General features: G+C 36.5%; 1 protein-coding gene, 1 long non-coding RNA gene and 1 pseudogene across 2 annotated transcripts in view; 2 read left to right on the top strand and 1 right to left on the bottom strand.

Moving 5' to 3' along the window:
- LOC137628257 (octapeptide-repeat protein T2-like) overlaps positions 1-3,407 on the top strand; it is an 18,808-nt pseudogene extending 15,401 nt beyond the window's left edge.
- Positions 1-20,848, top strand: part of LOC137628860 (octopamine receptor beta-2R-like) — a 561,435-nt gene that overhangs the window by 35,092 nt on the left and 505,495 nt on the right. The gene's annotated exons all lie outside the window — the stretch shown is intronic.
- LOC137628861 (uncharacterized) overlaps positions 1-20,848 on the bottom strand; it is an 80,542-nt gene that overhangs the window by 42,227 nt on the left and 17,467 nt on the right. The window lies entirely within an intron of this gene.

Raw genomic sequence — 20,848 nt, 5'->3', positions numbered from 1 at the left:
GAGAGAGAGAGAGAGAGAGAGAGAGAGAGAGAGAGAGAGAGAGAGAGAGACTCATTACAGAAAACTTACTCCAGGTAAATTAGATGAGAGAGAGAGAGAGAGAGAGGAGAGAGAGAGAGAGGAGAGAGAGAGAGAGAGAGAGAGAGAAATAAGATATGAATAAGATAAGTAATGATTTGTGATAAAAAGTTATCACCTGAATTCTGAAATGAAAAAGAAAAAAAAAATAGAGAGGAAAATAAAGAAAAAACAGATTTTAAAATCGTTTAATGAAAATAAGAAAACGAATAAGGGAAAAGGCAACAAGATGGAAATAGAAAAAAAAGGAATAAAGTAATATCCCGAAATTGAATGGAATAGGTGATGAGCTGGGGTGGGGATGGGGAGGTGGTTAAGTCAGGTTGGGTGTTGTATGGATGGGGTGTTGGGGTTGGGTGGGTGGGAGTGGGTAATTAAAACGGTCGATTTTGCGAGGCAAAACTGACGGGAAACGAAGAACTATTTTAACTGATTTTGAATAATCTAGGTTATTAAGATCTTATGTAATTGCTAACATTCTCTCTCTCTCTCTCTCTCTCTCTCTCTCTCTCTCTCTCTCTCTCTCTCTCCTCTCTCTCTCTCTCTCTCTATATATATATATATATATATATTTATATATATATATATATATATATATATATATATATATATATATATATATATATTTATATACATGATTCATATATATCTATATACATACATACATATATATATATATATATATATATATATATATATATATATATATATATATATATATATATATATATATATAAGAATGGGTCCCTAGAGATTGCAAGAGAAGCAGAGGAAGGGAAGAAAGAATATTCACGAACTAAGAAAGTTTGCCGGTGTGGACTGGCATAAAAGACCATAAACAGACAAAAGTGGAAGGACATGTCTGAGGCCTTTGTTCTGCAGTGGACTAATAATGGCTTATGACACACGGACACACACACACACACAAACACACACACACACACATATATATATATATATATATATATATATATATATATATATAAATATCTATATATATTCATATATTGAAATATATGTATGTATTATCATTATTATAAATTGCTAAGCTACAACTCTAGTTGGAAAAGCAGGATGCTATAAGCACAGGGGCTCCAACAGGGAAAATAGCCCAGTGAGGAAAGGAAACAAGGAAAAATAAGATATTTTAAGAACAGTAACTTTGAAATAAATATTTCCTATATAAACTATAAAAACTGTAACAAAACAGATGAAGAGAAATTAGATAGAATAGTGTGCCCGAGTGTACCCTCAAACAAGAGAACTCTACCCAAGACAGTGGAAGACCATGGTATAGAGGCTATGGCACGACCCAAGACTAGAGAACAATGGTTTGATTTTGGAGTGTCCATCTCCTAGAAGAGCTGCTTACCATAGCTAAAGAGTCTCTTCTACCCTTACCAAGAGGAAAGTAGGCCACTGAACAAATACAGTGCAGTAGTTAACCTCTTGAGCGAAGAAGAATTGTTTGGTAATCTCAGTGATGTCAGGTGTATGAGGACAGAGGAGAATCTGTAATGAATATTCCAGACTATTTGGTGTATATGTAGGCAAAGGGAAAGAACTGCAACCAGAGAGAAGGATCCTCTGTAGTACTGTCTGGCCAGTCAAAGGACCCAATAACTCCCTAGTGGTAGTATCTCAACGGGCGGCTGGTTGCCCTGGCCAAACCTACTACCTATGTAGTAATTGAATTAGGCTCAGACATCTTCAGTAGTATTTTTATAAAAACACCTAGAAATCTTTTTATCATTAATTCTTTTGTTTTTAGCTTTTTTTCTAATTTTCGTTTCAATGTGTGCAGTTTAGTTATATAAGGAATAAGGATTTCTTTGCAATGATGCCCTGACGAAAGCCTTTAGTGCTTGGCTGAAACAGCTGTCGGTAAATGTTAGAAAAAAAAATCATCTTTTTTCTTCTAAAGAAATATACTTATGAAGATAAGAAAAGATACACAATTACTTTAGAATTTAATGAAAAGTACCTTAGTGGATTACTATGCTCACTCAAAGATCATATTTCGGAGTGGTAAGGCATGGAACCCTGGACGGAAGTGGAAAAACTCTTCCAACTGCAGCTAAACTGAAACAACTTTATCATCAACTGATAATTGACCGAGAGAATGTCTATGCCCCAAAAGAGTATGAGAAAACATATTTGGCAAAAATCAAAATACTCATATCCATCCCAGATTAATTCTTCATCTAAATGACTGCGGTTCTGCGATGTTTACTTTCTTCTATTTGAGAAGAAGAAGAAGAAGAAGAAGAAGAAGAAGAAGAAGAAAGTAAACATATTCTATCATCGAGATGGTAAGAAGAAGAAGAAGAAGAAGAAGAAGAAGAGAAGAAAGTAAACACATTTTGTTATCTGAGTTGGTCGAGAGGACCACTCCCGGCGAGGTCTAGATACTATGGCAGATCTGTTTTGTTTTGTTTTGATTTTTTGCTTGTGGTTCTTGCGCTGTTTATATTCTGAACGGTGAGGATGCAAGAGGAGAAGGAGATGAAGCCGAGAATAATAGAAGGGGAGGAGAGGGAATTACAAGAAAACAAACAGATGGAATAAAGAAAATATAGAGATATTGTAGTAACTATTAGTAGGAAGCGTTTTATTCTATGCCATATATCTAATATTATAAAAATAGGCTAGAGACCTCAGATTTCGTAACGAGAGAGAGAGAGAGAGAGAGAGAGAGAGAGAGAGAGAGAGGAGAGAGAGAGAGAGAGAGAGATTACAGAAAACTTCCTCCAGGTAAATTAGATAAATGTGTGTGAGAGAGAGAGAGAGAGAGAGAGAGAGAGAGAGAGAGAGAGAGAGAGAGAGAGAGAGAGAGAGAGAGAGAGAGAGAGAACTCATTACAGAAAATTTCCTCCAGGTAAACTAGATAAATGAGAGAGAGAGAGAGAGAGAGAGAGAGAGAGAGAGAGAGAGAGAGAGAGAGAGAGAGAGAGAGAGAGATTACAGAAAACTTCCTCCAGGTAAATTAGATAAATGTGAGAGAGAGAGAGAGAGAGAGAGAGAGAGAGAGAGAGAGAGAGAGAGAGAGAGAGAGAGAGAGAGAGATTACAGAAAACTTCCTCCAGGTAAATTAGATAAATGTGTGTGTGAGAGAGAGAGAGAGAGAGAGAGAGAGAGAGAGAGAGAGAGAGAGAGAGAGAGAGAGAGAGAGAGAGAGAGAGAGAGAGAGAGAGAGAGAGAACTCATTACAGAAAATTTCCTCCAGGTAAACTAGATAAATGAGAGAGAGAGAGAGAGAGAGAGAGAGAGAGAGAGAGAGAGAGAGAGAGAGAGAGAGAGAGAGATTACAGAAAACTTCCTCCAGGTAAATTAGATAAATGTGAGAGAGAGAGAGAGAGAGAGAGAGAGAGAGAGAGAGAGAGAGAGAGAGAGAGAGAGAGAGAGAGAGAGAACTCATTACAGAAAATTTCCTCCAGGTAAACTAGATAAATGTGTGTGTGTGTGAGAGAGAGAGAGAGAGAGAGAGAGAGAGACGGAGAGAGAGAGGAGAGAGAGAGAGAGAGAATAGATCGATAATTGCATAACATTGATGATTGTCAACTTTCTCCTACCTATACTTGAAGATCGCTCTGAAGCAAAGCCCAAGTTACAAAATATCATTCCCCAAGTAATTATCTATAACCTTAAGCGAATGTATTGGTGCACTGAACTTGATTACCAAAATGAAGATTATAAGTAATATTAAGTCAAGGAATGTATTCCTGTAGTATTCCTCTATGTAATATTATGTACCATCCTGTAGACTCCAATGGCATTACCTTACGTTATTCAATCCTATCGAATCCAGTAGCATCGTGGGATAGAATCCTGTAATCTTTCTAAAAACAAAACAGAATCCGATACAATCCGAAAGTTTCCTTCACAATCCAAAATCATATAAGAACAGGATCCCGCAATATCCTATAGGATACCAACGAAATCCTCGGTCCTTTCTCGTCCCGAATTCAGATCCTAATCCCATCCTTCAATTGGAGGATTTGGGGCGAGCAGGAGAGCGATGGAGGGAGGAAATGTATCCTGAATCCTATTAAAGGATTTATGTTGCCTCATGTCAATGATTCAATCCTTTCTTCTGTTTTCCCCAATTCACGGACGCAAAGGTATCGTGTCCTTGCTGCTGGTTGGATGTCACTCGCTTTGGATTTTTATCCTTACCTTTGCTTATCTTTTCTTAACTCTTTCTTTTCCGTAATTTCGCCAAATAATTTGTTATCACGAATTCACTGGATATCTTATCTCTGTCCTCAGTTCCAGTTTCATGAGAATAGATACTCACCGGAACGTCAACCGGGCAAGCCCAATACCCTATTGTGGTGCACAACCATAGCAGTGACCTCCACGGTAAACAGATTAAAATCACGGTTCCAGGTGGGGATGGATCTGCTGCCATGCCAATGCTAGGCAGATACGTTACCACTGCACTAGCAAGGAGGCTAGTACAGTGGTAATGTGTTGAGGACGTCATAAATTATGTAACTGAATTAAGATAAGTATTTCATGAAGTTATTCGCGATTGAGAGTCCGCATGAAAATACGATAGCTCTCTTGATTTCATGGAACGTATATTGAAATCATTAGAGTTCAATGCCATTTATTTCCTTGGTATTTATTTCTATGTTAACTTGAAAATTATCACAACTCTGTACAGCAAATTCCATGTACCACTTAAAATTACCTTTAATTCCTTAATACTACTCTCTTTGCATCAATTCCATACCCTGAATGCAGATCTGGGGTTGCTGAATCTCTTAATAGAGATCTAGCTAAAATTAGTGCATGGTGCACATTATGGGGGATGAAGTTGAATCCTAACAAAATTTTATGTTGACTGACATAGGTCTCTCTTCATATTTTCATACTGATGTTTAAATGCTTTAGATTTTTTATTCATTTATTTCCGTATTTCCTCTGCTCACATAGTTACCTCCACTATTGAAGGCCTTTGTCTTGAAGCAACCTGCTTTTCCAACTAGGGATGTAGCTTATATGTAATAATAATGATTAAAATGTATCTTATAAAATACGCAAAATATTCCTGATAGTTAAGGTATTTTAGGGTGCTTTAAAAAAAACCTTCTTTTCGCACTCGGTTACTTTCAGTTATACCCTTGGGCTTATATCATCCTGCTTTTCAAACTAGGGTTATAGTTTAGTTATCACTAATAACTATAAGGTATCTTATAAAATACGTAAAATATTCCTCATATGTCAGGTATTTCAGGTGGATTTTAAAACCATTCAATGTACTTACAACACTACAGATTATGAAAACATGTCAAAAGATGAGTATTTTCGATTCCTTTGTGATGAGCTGAGAGAAGGTTGTGACTCAAAGACAAGATGAAAGCAACTGAGTCACTTTATTACAGAACACTCGACTTTATATACAAAAACTCAATGCAACAGGAAATTTTCTGTTCAAAACCGACACCGCATCGGTTAACAGTTAACGGTGACAAAAACATACATGTTATTTCAGGTTCTTTTCAGTGCGAGGGGAGAGCGAAGATACAAGCATAATATATACAAAAAATTAAATGTCGTTACTATGTACGATCGTGTGACACACGGTTGGTACACCTTTTAAGTGAACATGTCACTCTCGATAGCTACTTTTAATTTCGTTTCCCGAGCCTCCGGCTTATAACCCAGCAATGAGTAAACACATCGAGTAATAACTCATTCAATACCATTCATCACGGGTGCCGGATGGGAGGGTCACGTTCGCAAACGTTTGATATATTGAACGTTATGTACCTCTAGTATTTCAGGGTTAAACGTTTGATTGTTCTGTATGAGTTTGATTTAGTTCTCTTCTGGAACGTTCATAAACCTTGTCTGAGTAAGTGTACAGATACATTTTGGAAACAAGCGTTAAATTTATTCCGTCTAGGGAATATGTATGACAAGGGATGCTTAATACAGATACACACACACGCACACACAAACACACACACACACACACACACACAAACACACACACACATATATATATAGATATACATATATATCATCTCTCCTACGCCCATTGACGCAAAAGGTCTCGGTTAGATTTCGCCAGTCTTCTCTATCTTGAGCTTTTAAATCAATACTTCTCCTACTTTGCGCTCCATAGTTCTTAGCCATGTAGGCCTGGGTCTTCCAACTCTTCTGGTGCCTTGTGGAGCCCAGTTGAAAATTGGGTGAACTAATCTCTCTTGGGGAGTGCGTAGAGCATGCCCAAACCATCTCCATCTACACCTCACCATGATCTCATCCACATATGGCACTCTAGTAATCTCTCTTATAGTTTCATTTCTACTCCTGTCCTGCCATTAAACTCCCAATATCCTTCTGAGGGTTTTGTTCTCAAATCCACAAGATCTATTGGAGATTGTTTCATAGACATACCATGATTCATGTCCATACAGTAACACCGATCTCACTAAACTGATATATAGCCTGATTTTTTTTTCAATCTTTCATTAAACTTCAATTCTAAAGACCCTGTATTAGAGATCATAGTTCCTAAACATTTAAATGATTCCACCTCATCAATTATTTCACCCTCCAATGATACTTCATCTTCCCTTACGCATTCCGTTCTCATCATCTCCTTCTTCTATTTATCTTTAACCTAACTTTATGTGATATTTCATGCATTCTGGTAAGCAAGCTTTACAAGTCTTGTGGTGTTCTGTTAATAAGGACAGCATTATCAGCATACTCTAGGTTAGCTAATTTCCTGTTACCAATACAGTCCAATCCTTCTCCACCATCCACAACTGTTCTATGCATTACAATATATATATATATATATATATATATATATATATATATATATATATATATATATATATATATATATATATATATATATATATATATATATATATATATATATATATATATATATATATATATATATTACTAACACTCGTGATTTTAATCACTGTAGATATCAACCACAATGACATTTAATATCGAAATATACCTTTATGAATGTATATCCACTCGAAATTTATTTGTAATAAATGCTTCCCAAAAGTGGAATTCAATAAAGGCCATTGTAATATTTACACACACACACGTATATATATATATATATATATATATATATATATATATATATATATATATATATATATATATATATATATATGTATATGTATACATATATATGTAAAAAAAATAGAACAGACAGTATACTTTTGACATTCCTTGAAAAGTCAAACACTTGCGGATAAGACATGACATTGAAAAATTAATGCCCCTAAAAGTAGCATGAGTTACAGACTTTCTTATGCAAAATCACGGACCGTGATATTTTGAATGAAAGGCGGCCTCACGCTCTCTTTGAGTAAATCAGGTTTATTTTGCTATTGCTATGATCCCAGAAGGAATTACCCTTAGTTCGGCGAGGATTAAAGGCACATGAGAGGCTTCTATATTTATGTAGGTCAGTTTAGATGGGAAGAACATGGCTGTGTCTTGGAGGAATAGGCTGTGTTAGAAAAGGAATCAGAGTTATAATTGAGCTTTCCTAGGCTTCGAAAATGTTTACCAAATAAATGCTGTTTATATTATAGTTACTACTGATCGGAGAGTTGCTATATATCAAATTCACGCACATAGATTTATGTTGAATTATTGTACTCTAACAAACAGAATACGTGTATTTTGTTAGACGTTGTACTCTGTCAAACAGAATAATTTCATTAGATTATGCTATTGCAAACAGAACACATGTATTTTGTCATAATCATATATGTACTCTGGCAAACAGAATACATGTATTTTTTCATACTCATATAATGTACTCTGGCAAACAGAATACATGTAATTTGTCATACTCATACATGTATTCGGGCCAACAGAATGCATGTAATTTGTCATAATCATATATGTACTCTAGCGAACAGAATACTCATATTTTGTCATACTCATATATGTACTCTAGCAAACAGAATACATGTATTTTGTCAGACTCATGTAATTTACTCTGGCAAACAGAAAACATATTTTTTTCATAATCATACATGTACTCTAGCAAATAGAATATATGTATGTCATACTCATATATGTACTCTGGTAAACAGAATACATTTAATATGTCATACTCATATATGTACTCAGGCTAACAGAATACATGTATTTTGTCATACTCATACAATGTACTGTGGCAAACAGAATACATGTACTTTGAGGTAAATGCGCTGTAGTCGACTATTCAGACATAAAGCCATACATAGGATGGAATTATCGACTCTTCAGACACAAAGCCATAAAAAGGAGGAATTTGTCGACTATTCAGACACAAAGCCATAAAAAGGAGGAATTTGTTGACTATTCAGACATAAAGCCATAAAAAGGATGAAATTATTGACTATTCAGACATAAAGCCATAAAAAGGAGGAAATTATCGACTATTCAGACACAAAGCCATAAAAAGGAGGAATTTGTTGACTATTCAGACATAAAGCCATAAAAAGGAGGAATTTGTTGACTATTCAGACATAAAGCCATAAAAAGGATGAAATTATTGACTATTCAGACATAAAGCCATAAAAAGGAGGAAATTATCGACTATTCAGACACAAAGCCATAAAAAGGAGGAATTTGTTGACTATTCAGACACAAAGCCATAAAAAGGAGGAATTTGTTGACTATTCAGACATAAAGCCATAAAAAGGATGAAATAATTGACTATTCAGACATAAAGCCATAAAAAGGAGGAAATTATCGACTATTCAGACACAAAGCCATAAAAAAGGAGGAATTTGTTGACTGTTCAGACATAAAGCCATAAAAAGGAGGAATTTGTTGATTATTCAGACATAAAGCCATAAAAAGGAGGAATTTGTTGATTATTCAGACATAAAGCCATAAATAGGATGAAATTATCGACTATTCAGACATAAAGCCATAAAAGGGAGATAATTATCGACTATTCAGACACAAAGCCATAAAAAGGAGGAATTTGTTGACTATTCAGACATGAAGCCATAAATAGGATGAAATTATCGACTAATCAGACATAAAGCCATAAAGAGGAGGAAATTACTGACTATTCAGACACAAAGCCATAAAAAGGCGTAAATTGTCGACATATTTCAGACATAAAGCCATAAATAGTATGGAATTATCGACTATTCAGACACAGAGCCATAAAAAAATGAAATCATCGACTATGCAGACATTAAGCCATAAAAAGTATGAATTGGTTGAGTATTCAGACATAAAGCCATAAATAGGATGGCTTTATCGACTTTTCAGACACAAAGCCATAAAAAGGAGGAATTGGTTGACTATCCATATATAAAGCCATAAAGGAGGAAATTACTGACTCTTCAGACACAAAGCCATAAATAGGATGGAATTATCGACTTTTCAGACACAAAGCCATAAAAAGGAGGAAATTGTCGACTATTCAGACATAAAGCCATAAATAGGATGGAATTATCGACTATTCAGACACAAAGCCATAAAACAGATGAAATTATCCACTATTTAGACACAAAGCCATAAAAGGAGGAAATTATCGACTATTCAGACACAAAGCCATAAAAAAGGAGGAATTTGTTGACTATTCAGACATAAAGCCATGAATAGGATGGAATTATCGACTATTCAGACATAAGGCCATAAATAGGATGAAAAACTTCGACTATTCAGACATAAAGCCATAAAAAGGAGGAAATTACTGACTATTCAGACACAAAGCCATAAAAAGGAGGAAATTGTCGACTATTCAGACATAAAGCCATAAATAGGATGGAATTATCGACTATTCAGACATAAAGCCATAGAAGAGTTGAAATCGTCGACTGTGCAGACATCTATAAAAAGTATGAACTTGTCGGCTATTCAGACATAAAGCTATACAAAAGATAAAATTGTCGGGTATTCAAATATAAATCCACAAAAAGACGAAAATTTCCGACTATTCAGAGATATGAAATCATAAAAATGCTGAAGTTGTTAATTACTCAGAGATATAAATCGACAGTACGTAGGAATTTGTCGAATATTTAGATATAAATCAGGAAAAAAGGCTAAAGATACTTAACTATTCATAGATATAGTCTTTCAATTCGTCACATAAATCCTTTAAAAGATTATTAGCACAACTTCTTCCTCTCAATCCAGAAAAGGAAAAAAATTAACTTCTTCCTCTCAATCCAGAAAAGGAAAAAAGTTAACTTCTTCCCCTCGACCCAGAAAGGGAAAAACGCGAACTTCTTCGTCTCAATCTGGAAAAAGAAAAAAATTAACTTCTTCCTCTCAATCCAGAAAAGGAAAAAAGTTAACTTCTTCCCCTCAACCCAGAAAGGGAAAAACGGAAACTTCTTCGTGTCAATCCAGAAAAAGAAAAAAAGTTAACTTCTTCGTCTCAATCCAGAAAAGGAAAAAAGTGAACTTCGTCTGAATCCAGAAAAGGAAAAAAGTTAACTTCTTCCTCTCGATCCAGAAAGGGAAAAATGTGAACTTCTTCGTCTCAACCCAGAAAAGAAAAAAAGTGAACTTCTTCGTCTCAATCCAGAAAAAGAAAAAAAGTTAACTTCCTCTCGACCAGAAAGGAAAATGGGTGAACTTCTTCCTCTCGATCCAGAAAAGGGAAAAAAATGAACTTCTTCTTCTCGATCCAGAAAGGGAAAAAAGGGAACTTCTTCCTCTTGACCCAGAAAAGGAAAAAAAGTGAACTTCTTCCTCTCAATCCAGAAAAGGGAAAAAGTGAACTTCTTTCTCTCGATCAATAAAGGGAAAACAGTGAACTTCGTCTCAATCCAGAAAAGAAAAAAAAGTGAACTTCTTCGTCTCAATCCAGAAAAGAAAAAAAAAGTTAACTTCTTCGTCTCAATCCAGAAAAGGAAAAAATAGTGAACTTCTTCCTCTCGACCAGAAAAGGAAAAAAGTGAACTTCCTCTCGACCAGAAAGGAAAAAAGATGAACTTCTTCGTCTCAATCCAGCAAAGGAAAAAACAGTGAACTTCTTCCTCTCGACCAGAAAGGAAAAAAGTGAAATTCTCCCTCTCAATCCAGCAAAGGAAAAAAAAAGAGAACTTCTTCCTCTCGACCAGAAAGGAAAAAAGTGAAATTCTCCCTCTCAATCCAGCAAAGAAAAAAAAAAGAACTTCTTCCTCTCGACCAGAAAGGAAAAAAGTGAAATTCTCCCTCCCAATCCAGCAAAGGAAAAAAAAGAGAACTTCTTTCTCTCGACCAGAAAGGAAAAAAGTGAAATTCTCCCTCTCAATCCAGCAAAGGAAAAAAAGAGAACTTCTTTCTCTCGACCAGAAAGGAAAAAAGTGAAATTCTCCCTCTCAATCCAGCAAAGGAAAAAAAAGAGAACTTCTTTCTCTCGACCAGAAAGGAAAAAAGTGAAATTCTCCCTCTCAATCCAGCAAAGGAAAAAAAAGAGAACTTCTTTCTCTCGACCAGAAAGGAAAAAAGTGAAATTCTCCCTCTCAATCCAGCAAAGGAAAAAAAAGAGAACTTCTTTCTCTCGACCAGAAAGGAAAAAAGTGAAATTCTCCCTCTCAATCCAGCAAAGGAAAAAAAAAGAGAACTTCTTCTTCTCGACCAGAAAGGAAAAAAGTGAAATTCTCCCTCTCAATCCAGCAAAGGAAAAAAAAGAGAACTTCTTCTTCTCGACCAGAAAGGAAAAAAGTGAAATTCTCCCTCTCAATCCAGCAAAGGAAAAAAAAAAGAGAACTTCTTCTTCTCGACCAGAAAGGAAAAAAGTGAAATTCTCCCTCTCAATCCAGCAAAGGAAAAAAAAAGAGAACTTCTTCCTCTCGACCAGAAAGGAAAAAAGTGAAATTCTCCCTCTCAATCCAGCAAAGAAAAAAAAAAGAACTTCTTCCTCTCGACCAGAAAGGAAAAAAGTGAAATTCTCCCTCCCAATCCAGCAAAGGAAAAAAAAAGAGAACTTCTTCCTCTCGACCAGAAAGGAAAAAAGTGAAATTCTCCCTCTCAATCCAGCAAAGAAAAAAAAAAAAAGAACTTCTTCCTCTCGACCAGAAAGGAAAAAAGTGAAATTCTCCCTCCCAATCCAGCAAAGGAAAAAAAAGAGAACTTCTTTCTCTCGACCAGAAAGGAAAAAAGTGAAATTCTCCCTCTCAATCCAGCAAAGGAAAAAAAAAGAGAACTTCTTCTTCTCGACCAGAAAGGAAAAAAGTGAAATTCTCCCTCTCAATCCAGCAAAGGAAAAAAAAGAGAACTTCTTCTTCTCGACCAGAAAGGAAAAAAGTGAAATTCTCCCTCCCAATCCAGCAAAGGAAAAAAAAAGAGAACTTCTTCCTCTCGACCAGAAAGGAAAAAAGTGAAATTCTCCCTCTCAATCCAGCAAAGAAAAAAAAAAGAACTTCTTCCTCTCGACCAGAAAGGAAAAAAGTGAAATTCTCCCTCTCAATCCAGCAAAGGAAAAAATAGTGAACTTCTTCCTCTCGACCAGAAAGGAAAAAAGTGAAATTCTCCCTCTCAATCCAGCAAAGGAAAAAATAGTGAACTTCTTCCTCTCGACCAGAAAGGCAAAAAGTGAAATTCTCCCTCTCAATCCAGCAAAGGAAAAAAAAGAGAACTTCTTCCTCTCGACCAGAAAGGCAAAAAGTGAAATTCTCCCTCTCAATCCAGCAAAGGAAAAAAAAGAGAACTTCTTCCTCTCGACCAGAAAGGCAAAAAGTGAAATTCTCCCTCTCAATCCAGCAAAGAAAAAAAAAGAACTTCTTCCTCTCGACCAGAAAGGAAAAAAAGTGAAATTCTCCCTCTCAATCCAGCAAAGAAAAAAAAAAGAACTTCTTCCTCTCGACCAGAAAGGAAAAAAAGTGAAATTCTCCCTCCCAATCCAGCAAAGGAAAAAAAAGAGAACTTCTTTCTCTCGACCAGAAAGGAAAAAAGTGAAATTCTCCCTCTCAATCCAGCAAAGGAAAAAAAAGAGAACTTCTTTCTCTCGACCAGAAAGGAAAAAAGTGAAATTCTCCCTCTCAATCCAGCAAAGGAAAAAAAAAGAGAACTTCTTCTTCTCGACCAGAAAGGAAAAAAGTGAAATTCTCCCTCTCAATCCAGCAAAGGAAAAAAAAAGAGAACTTCTTCTTCTCGACCAGAAAGGAAAAAAGTGAAATTCTCCCTCTCAATCCAGCAAAGGAAAAAAAAAGAGAACTTCTTCTTCTCGACCAGAAAGGAAAAAAGTGAAATTCTCCCTCTCAATCCAGCAAAGGAAAAAAAAAGAGAACTTCTTCCTCTCGACCAGAAAGGAAAAAAGTGAAATTCTCCCTCTCAATCCAGCAAAGAAAAAAAAAAAGAACTTCTTCCTCTCGACCAGAAAGGAAAAAAGTGAAATTCTCCCTCCCAATCCAGCAAAGGAAAAAAAAAGAGAACTTCTTCCTCTCGACCAGAAAGGAAAAAAGTGAAATTCTCCCTCTCAATCCAGCAAAGAAAAAAAAAAAGAACTTCTTCCTCTCGACCAGAAAGGAAAAAAGTGAAATTCTCCCTCCCAATCCAGCAAAGGAAAAAAAAGAGAACTTCTTTCTCTCGACCAGAAAGGAAAAAAGTGAAATTCTCCCTCTCAATCCAGCAAAGGAAAAAAAAAGAGAACTTCTTCTTCTCGACCAGAAAGGAAAAAAGTGAAATTCTCCCTCTCAATCCAGCAAAGGAAAAAAAAGAGAACTTCTTCTTCTCGACCAGAAAGGAAAAAAGTGAAATTCTCCCTCCCAATCCAGCAAAGGAAAAAAAAAGAGAACTTCTTCCTCTCGACCAGAAAGGAAAAAAGTGAAATTCTCCCTCTCAATCCAGCAAAGAAAAAAAAAAGAACTTCTTCCTCTCGACCAGAAAGGAAAAAAGTGAAATTCTCCCTCTCAATCCAGCAAAGGAAAAAATAGTGAACTTCTTCCTCTCGACCAGAAAGGAAAAAAGTGAAATTCTCCCTCTCAATCCAGCAAAGGAAAAAATAGTGAACTTCTTCCTCTCGACCAGAAAGGCAAAAAGTGAAATTCTCCCTCTCAATCCAGCAAAGGAAAAAAAAGAGAACTTCTTCCTCTCGACCAGAAAGGCAAAAAGTGAAATTCTCCCTCTCAATCCAGCAAAGGAAAAAAAAAGAGAACTTCTTCCTCTCGACCAGAAAGGCAAAAAGTGAAATTCTCCCTCTCAATCCAGCAAAGAAAAAAAAAGAACTTCTTCCTCTCGACCAGAAAGGAAAAAAAGTGAAATTCTCCCTCTCAATCCAGCAAAGAAAAAAAAAGAACTTCTTCCTCTCGACCAGAAAGGAAAAAAAGTGAAATTCTCCCTCCCAATCCAGCAAAGGAAAAAAAGAGAACTTCTTCCTCTCGACCAGAAAGGAAAAAAGTGAAATTCTCCCTCTCAATCCAGTAAAGGAAAAAAGAGAACTTCTTCCTCTCGACCAGAAAGGAAAAAAGTGAAATTCTCCCTCTCAATCCAGCAAAGGAAAAAAAGAGAACTTCTTCCTCTCGACCAGAAAGGAAAAAAGTGAAATTCTCCCTCTCAATCCAGCAAAGGAAAAAAAAGAGAACTTCTTTCTCTCGACCAGAAAGGAAAAAAGTGAAATTCTCCCTCTCAATCCAGCAAAGGAAAAAAAAGAGAACTTCTTTCTCTCGACCAGAAAGGAAAAAAGTGAAATTCTCCCTCTCAATCCAGCAAAGGAAAAAAAAGAGAACTTCTTTCTCTCGACCAGAAAGGAAAAAAGTGAAATTCTCCCTCTCAATCCAGCAAAGGAAAAAAAAGAGAACTTCTTCCTCTCGACCAGAAAGGAAAAAAGTGAAATTCTCCCTCTCAATCCAGCAAAGGAAAAAAAAAGAGAACTTCTTCTTCTCGACCAGAAAGGAAAAAAGTGAAATTCTCCCTCTCAATCCAGCAAAGGAAAAAAAAGAGAACTTCTTCTTCTCGACCAGAAAGGAAAAAAGTGAAATTCTCCCTCCCAATCCAGCAAAGGAAAAAAAAAGAGAACTTCTTCCTCTCGACCAGAAAGGAAAAAAGTGAAATTCTCCCTCTCAATCCAGCAAAGGAAAAAAAGAGAACTTCTTCCTCTCGACCAGAAACGAAAAAAGTGAAATTCTCCTTCTCAATCCAGCAAAGGAAAAAAAAGAGAACTTCTCCCTCTCGACCAGAAAGGAAAAAAGTTAAATTCTCCCTCTCAATCCAGCAAAGGAAAAAAAAGAGAACTTCTTCCTCTCGACCAGAAAGGAAAAAAGTGAAATTCTCCCTCTCAATCCAGCAAAGGAAAAAAAAGAGAACTTCTTCCTCTCGACCAGAAAGGAAAAAAGTGAAATTCTCCCTCTCAATCCAGCAAAGGAAAAAAAAAAGAACTTCCTCTCGACCAGAAAGGAAAAAAGTGAAATTCTCCCTCTCAATCCAGCAAAGAAAAAAAAAAGAACTTCTTCCTCTCGACCAGAAAGGAAAAAAGTGAAATTCTCCCTCCCAATCCAGCAAAGGAAAAAAAAGAGAACTTCTTTCTCTCGACCAGAAAGGAAAAAAGTGAAATTCTCCCTCTCAATCCAGCAAAGGAAAAAAAAGAGAACTTCTTCCTCTCGACCAGAAAGGAAAAAAGTGAAATTCTCCCTCTCAATCCAGCAAAGGAAAAAAAAGAGAACTTCTTCCTCTCGACCAGAAAGGAAAAAAGTGAAATTCTCCCTCTCAATCCAGCAAAGAAAAAAAAAAAAGAACTTCTTCCTCTCGACCAGAAAGGAAAAAAGTGAAATTCTCCCTCCCAATCCAGCAAAGGAAAAAAAAAGAGAACTTCTTTCTCTCGACCAGAAAGGAAAAAAGTGAAATTCTCCCTCTCAATCCAGCAAAGGAAAAAAAGAGAACTTCTTCCTCTCGACCAGAAAGGAAAAAAGTGAAATTCTCCCTCTCAATCCAGCAAAGGAAAAAAAAGAGAACTTCTTCCTCTCGACCAGAAAGGAAAAAAGTGAAATTCTCCCTCCCAATCCAGCAAAGGAAAAAAAAGAGAACTTCTTCCTCTCGACCAGAAAGGAAAAAAGTGAAATTCTCCCTCTCAATCCAGCAAAGAAAAAAAAAAAGAACTTCTTCCTCTCGACCAGAAAGGAAAAAAGTGAAATTCTCCCTCCCAATCCAGCAAAGGAAAAAAAAAGAGAACTTCTTTCTCTCGACCAGAAAGGAAAAAAGTGAAATTCTCCCTCTCAATCCAGCAAAGGAAAAAAAAAGAGAACTTCTTCTTCTCGACCAGAAAGGAAAAAAGTGAAATTCTCCCTCTCAATCCAGCAAAGGAAAAAAAAGAGAACTTCTTCTTCTCGACCAGAAAGGAAAAAAGTGAAATTCTCCCTCCCAATCCAGCAAAGGAAAAAAAAAGAGAACTTCTTCCTCTCGACCAGAAAGGAAAAAAGTGAAATTCTCCCTCTCAATCCAGCAAAGAAAAAAAAAAGAACTTCTTCCTCTCGACCAGAAAGGAAAAAAGTGAAATTCTCCCTCTCAATCCAGCAAAGGAAAAAATAGTGAACTTCTTCCTCTCGACCAGAAAGGAAAAAAGTGAAATTCTCCCTCTCAATCCAGCAAAGGAAAAAATAGTGAACTTCTTCCTCTCGACCAGAAAGGCAAAAAGTGAAATTCTCCCTCTCAATCCAGCAAAGGAAAAAAAAGAGAACTTCTTCCTCTCGACCAGAAAGGCAAAAAGTGAAATTCTCCCTCTCAATCCAGCAAAGGAAAAAAAAGAGAACTTCTTCCTCTCGACCAGAAAGGCAAAAAGTGAAATTCTCCCTCTCAATCCAGCAAAGAAAAAAAAGAACTTCTTCCTCTCGACCAGAAAGGAAAAAAAGTGAAATTCTCCCTCTCAATCCAGCAAAGAAAAAAAAAGAACTTCTTCCTCTCGACCAGAAAGGAAAAAAAGTGAAATTCTCCCTCCCAATCCAGCAAAGGAAAAAAAGAGAACTTCTTCCTCTCGACCAGAAAGGAAAAAAGTGAAATTCTCCCTCTCAATCCAGTAAAGGAAAAAAGAGAACTTCTTCCTCTCGACCAGAAAGGAAAAAAGTGAAATTCTCCCTCTCAATCCAGCAAAGGAAAAAAAGAGAACTTCTTCCTCTCGACCAGAAAGGAAAAAAGTGAAATTCTCCCTCTCAATCCAGCAAAGGAAAAAAAAGAGAACTTCTTTCTCTCGACCAGAAAGGAAAAAAGTGAAATTCTCCCTCTCAATCCAGCAAAGGAAAAAAAAGAGAACTTCTTTCTCTCGACCAGAAAGGAAAAAAGTGAAATTCTCCCTCTCAATCCAGCAAAGGAAAAAAAAGAGAACTTCTTCCTCTCGACCAGAAAGGAAAAAAGTGAAATTCTCCCTCTCAATCCAGCAAAGGAAAAAAAAAGAGAACTTCTTCTTCTCGACCAGAAAGGAAAAAAGTGAAATTCTCCCTCTCAATCCAGCAAAGGAAAAAAAAGAGAACTTCTTCTTCTCGACCAGAAAGGAAAAAAGTGAAATTCTCCCTCCCAATCCAGCAAAGGAAAAAAAAAGAGAACTTCTTCCTCTCGACCAGAAAGGAAAAAAGTGAAATTCTCCCTCTCAATCCAGCAAAGGAAAAAAAGAGAACTTCTTCCTCTCGACCAGAAACGAAAAAAGTGAAATTCTCCTTCTCAATCCAGCAAAGGAAAAAAAAGAGAACTTCTCCCTCTCGACCAGAAAGGAAAAAAGTTAAATTCTCCCTCTCAATCCAGCAAAGGAAAAAAAAGAGAACTTCTTCCTCTCGACCAGAAAGGAAAAAAGTGAAATTCTCCCTCTCAATCCAGCAAAGGAAAAAAAAGAGAACTTCTTCCTCTCGACCAGAAAGGAAAAAAGTGAAATTCTCCCTCTCAATCCAGCAAAGGAAAAAAAAAGAACTTCTTCCTCTCGACCAGAAAGGAAAAAAGTGAAATTCTCCCTCTCAATCCAGCAAAGAAAAAAAAAAGAACTTCTTCCTCTCGACCAGAAAGGAAAAAAGTGAAATTCTCCCTCCCAATCCAGCAAAGGAAAAAAAAGAGAACTTCTTTCTCTCGACCAGAAAGGAAAAAAGTGAAATTCTCCCTCTCAATCCAGCAAAGGAAAAAAAAAGAGAACTTCTTCCTCTCGACCAGAAAGGAAAAAAGTGAAATTCTCCCTCTCAATCCAGCAAAGGAAAAAAAAGAGAACTTCTTCCTCTCGACCAGAAAGGAAAAAAGTGAAATTCTCCCTCTCAATCCAGCAAAGAAAAAAAAAAAGAACTTCTTCCTCTCGACCAGAAAGGAAAAAAGTGAAATTCTCCCTCCCAATCCAGCAAAGGAAAAAAAAAGAGAACTTCTTTCTCTCGACCAGAAAGGAAAAAAGTGAAATTCTCCCTCTCAATCCAGCAAAGGAAAAAAAGAGAACTTCTTCCTCTCGACCAGAAAGGAAAAAAGTGAAATTCTCCCTCTCAATCCAGCAAAGGAAAAAAAAGAGAACTTCTTCCTCTCGACCAGAAAGGAAAAAAGTGAAATTCTCCCTCCCAATCCAGCAAAGGAAAAAAAAGAGAACTTCTTCCTCTCGACCAGAAAGGAAAAAAGTGAAATTCTCCCTCTCAATCCAGCAAAGGAAAAAAAGAGAACTTCTTCCTCTCGACCAGAAAGGAAAAAAGTGAAATTCTCCTTCTCAATCCAGCAAAGGAAAAAAAAGAGAACTTCTCCCTCTCGACCAGAAAGGAAAAAAGTGAAATTCTCCCTCTCAATCCAGCAAAGGAAAAAAAAGAGAACTTCTTCTTCTCGACCAGAAAGGAAAAAAGTGAAATTCTCCCTCTCAATCCAGCAAAGGAAAAAAAAAGAACTTCTCCCTCTCGACCAGAAAGGAAAAAAGTGAAATTCTCCCTCTCAATCCAGCAAAGGAAAAAATAGTGAACTTCTTCCTCTCGACCAGAAAGGAAAAAAGTGAAATTCTCCCTCTCAATCCAGCAAAGGAAAAAAAAGAGAACTTCTCCCTCTCGACCAGAAAGGAAAAAAGTGAAATTCTCCCTCTCAATCCAGCAAAGGAAAAAAAAGAGAACTTCTTTCTCTCGACCAGAAAGGAAAAAAGTGAAATTCTCCCTCTCAATCCAGCAAAGGAAAAAAAAGAGAACTTCTTCCTCTCGACCAGAAAGGAAAAAAGTGAAATTCTCCCTCTCAATCCAGCAAAGGAAAAAATAGTGAACTTCTTCCTCTCGACCAGAAAGGAAAAAAGTGAAATTCTCCCTCTCAATCCAGCAAAGGAAAAAAAGAGAACTTCTCCCTCTCGACCAGAAAGGAAAAAAGTGAAATTCTCCCTCTCAATCCAGCAAAGGAAAAAAAAGAGAACTTCTCCCTCTCGACCAGAAAGGAAAAAAGTGAAATTCTCCCTCTCAATCCAGCAAAGGAAAAAAAAGAGAACTTCTTTCTCTCGATCCAGAAAGGGAAAAAAAGTGAACTTCTTCCTTTCGATCCAGATAAGGAAAAAAAAGGTGAACTTCTTCCTCTCGACCCAAAAAAGGAAAAAATTGAGCTTTTTCCTCTCTATACAGAACATAAAAAAATAACTTCTTTCTCTCAATCCAGAAAGGGAAAAAAAGTGAACTTCTTCCTTACGATCCAGATAAGGAAAAAAAAGGTGAACTTCTTCCTCTCGATCCAAAAAAGGAAAAAATTGAGCTTTTTTCTCTCTATACAGAACATAAAAAAATAACTTCTTTCTCTCGATCCAGAAAGGGAAAAAAGTGAACTTCTTCCTTTCGACCCAGATAAGGAAAAAGTGACCTTCCTTTCAACACAGAAGAGGGAAATTGAACATCTTCCTCTCGATCAAAAAAAAGAAAAAAAAAAGAAAAAAAAAGCGAACCTCTCGATCCAGATTCGATTATGTTTTAGAAGCATCTCCAGATAATTTTTTCCCGGTGAAGTCCTTAAGAGAAACAAACTAGAAAAAAGCCCCCCCCCCCCAAAAAAAAAAAAAAAAACTAGTACATTAGACGTCATTGATCTGAAATAAGGAATCACTCTATGTCCTCGGGTACAATCGGAGGACAATTCCATTATACCATGTGAAAGGGTCCAATAGCCATAATTGCAGGTCACGAGAGGGAGATAAGTCCTTTGGGTAAGAAAATGATTGGACGATTGCTCCTATAACTGAGAAGGAGGAATTAGTACTGGGTGGTTAATGTTTTCATTTGCTGGGAGGTGGATAGATATACGGTATCATTCATTCTATATAGACGCAAATGATAGAGTTAATAACCATGAAGGCAAGTGAGTTGATTGATAGATTTGAAGTTTTTTGGCATCCTGAGATCGAGGGTCATTGATGATGATATCGTTTATTATAAGTAAAGAATAAAATAATATTCAATTAAAACCATAAAAGCAAATATGTCATCATAAAAGTTGAATAACTTTCAGGAGATCTGCTTCTGAAATAAATCTAAAAATACCGCTAGCACTGAATTGACATCATGTCCAAGAATCTTGGCAAGGTTGAACCTGCCATCCTCACCCTCGTGTCTCAAACAGATATCTATTTCTTTCCGGGCTAGATACTAATGTACAGCAGCTATTCACACGTAGATCTCATTTATCACCGGGTAAGAAAATTGGAACCAATTGGTTGATACGCAAAGACACACACACACACACTTATACTAGCTACTCAATCCACACACGATACCGGATGAGTAATTTGGAAACGAGTTATCGTTTATTATTTCCTTTCCTCACTGGGCTATTTTTCCCTGTTGGAGCCCTTGAGCTTATAGCATCTTGTTTTTCCAACTAGGGTTGGAGCTTAGCTAATAATAATAATAATAATAATAATAATAATAATAATAAT

Source organism: Palaemon carinicauda, chromosome 36 (genome assembly GCF_036898095.1).
Source record: "Palaemon carinicauda isolate YSFRI2023 chromosome 36, ASM3689809v2, whole genome shotgun sequence".
Taxonomy (NCBI): Eukaryota; Metazoa; Arthropoda; class Malacostraca; order Decapoda; family Palaemonidae; genus Palaemon; species Palaemon carinicauda.
The sequence above is the reverse complement of the archived record's forward strand: the minus strand, read 5'-3'. Positions and strand labels throughout refer to the sequence as shown.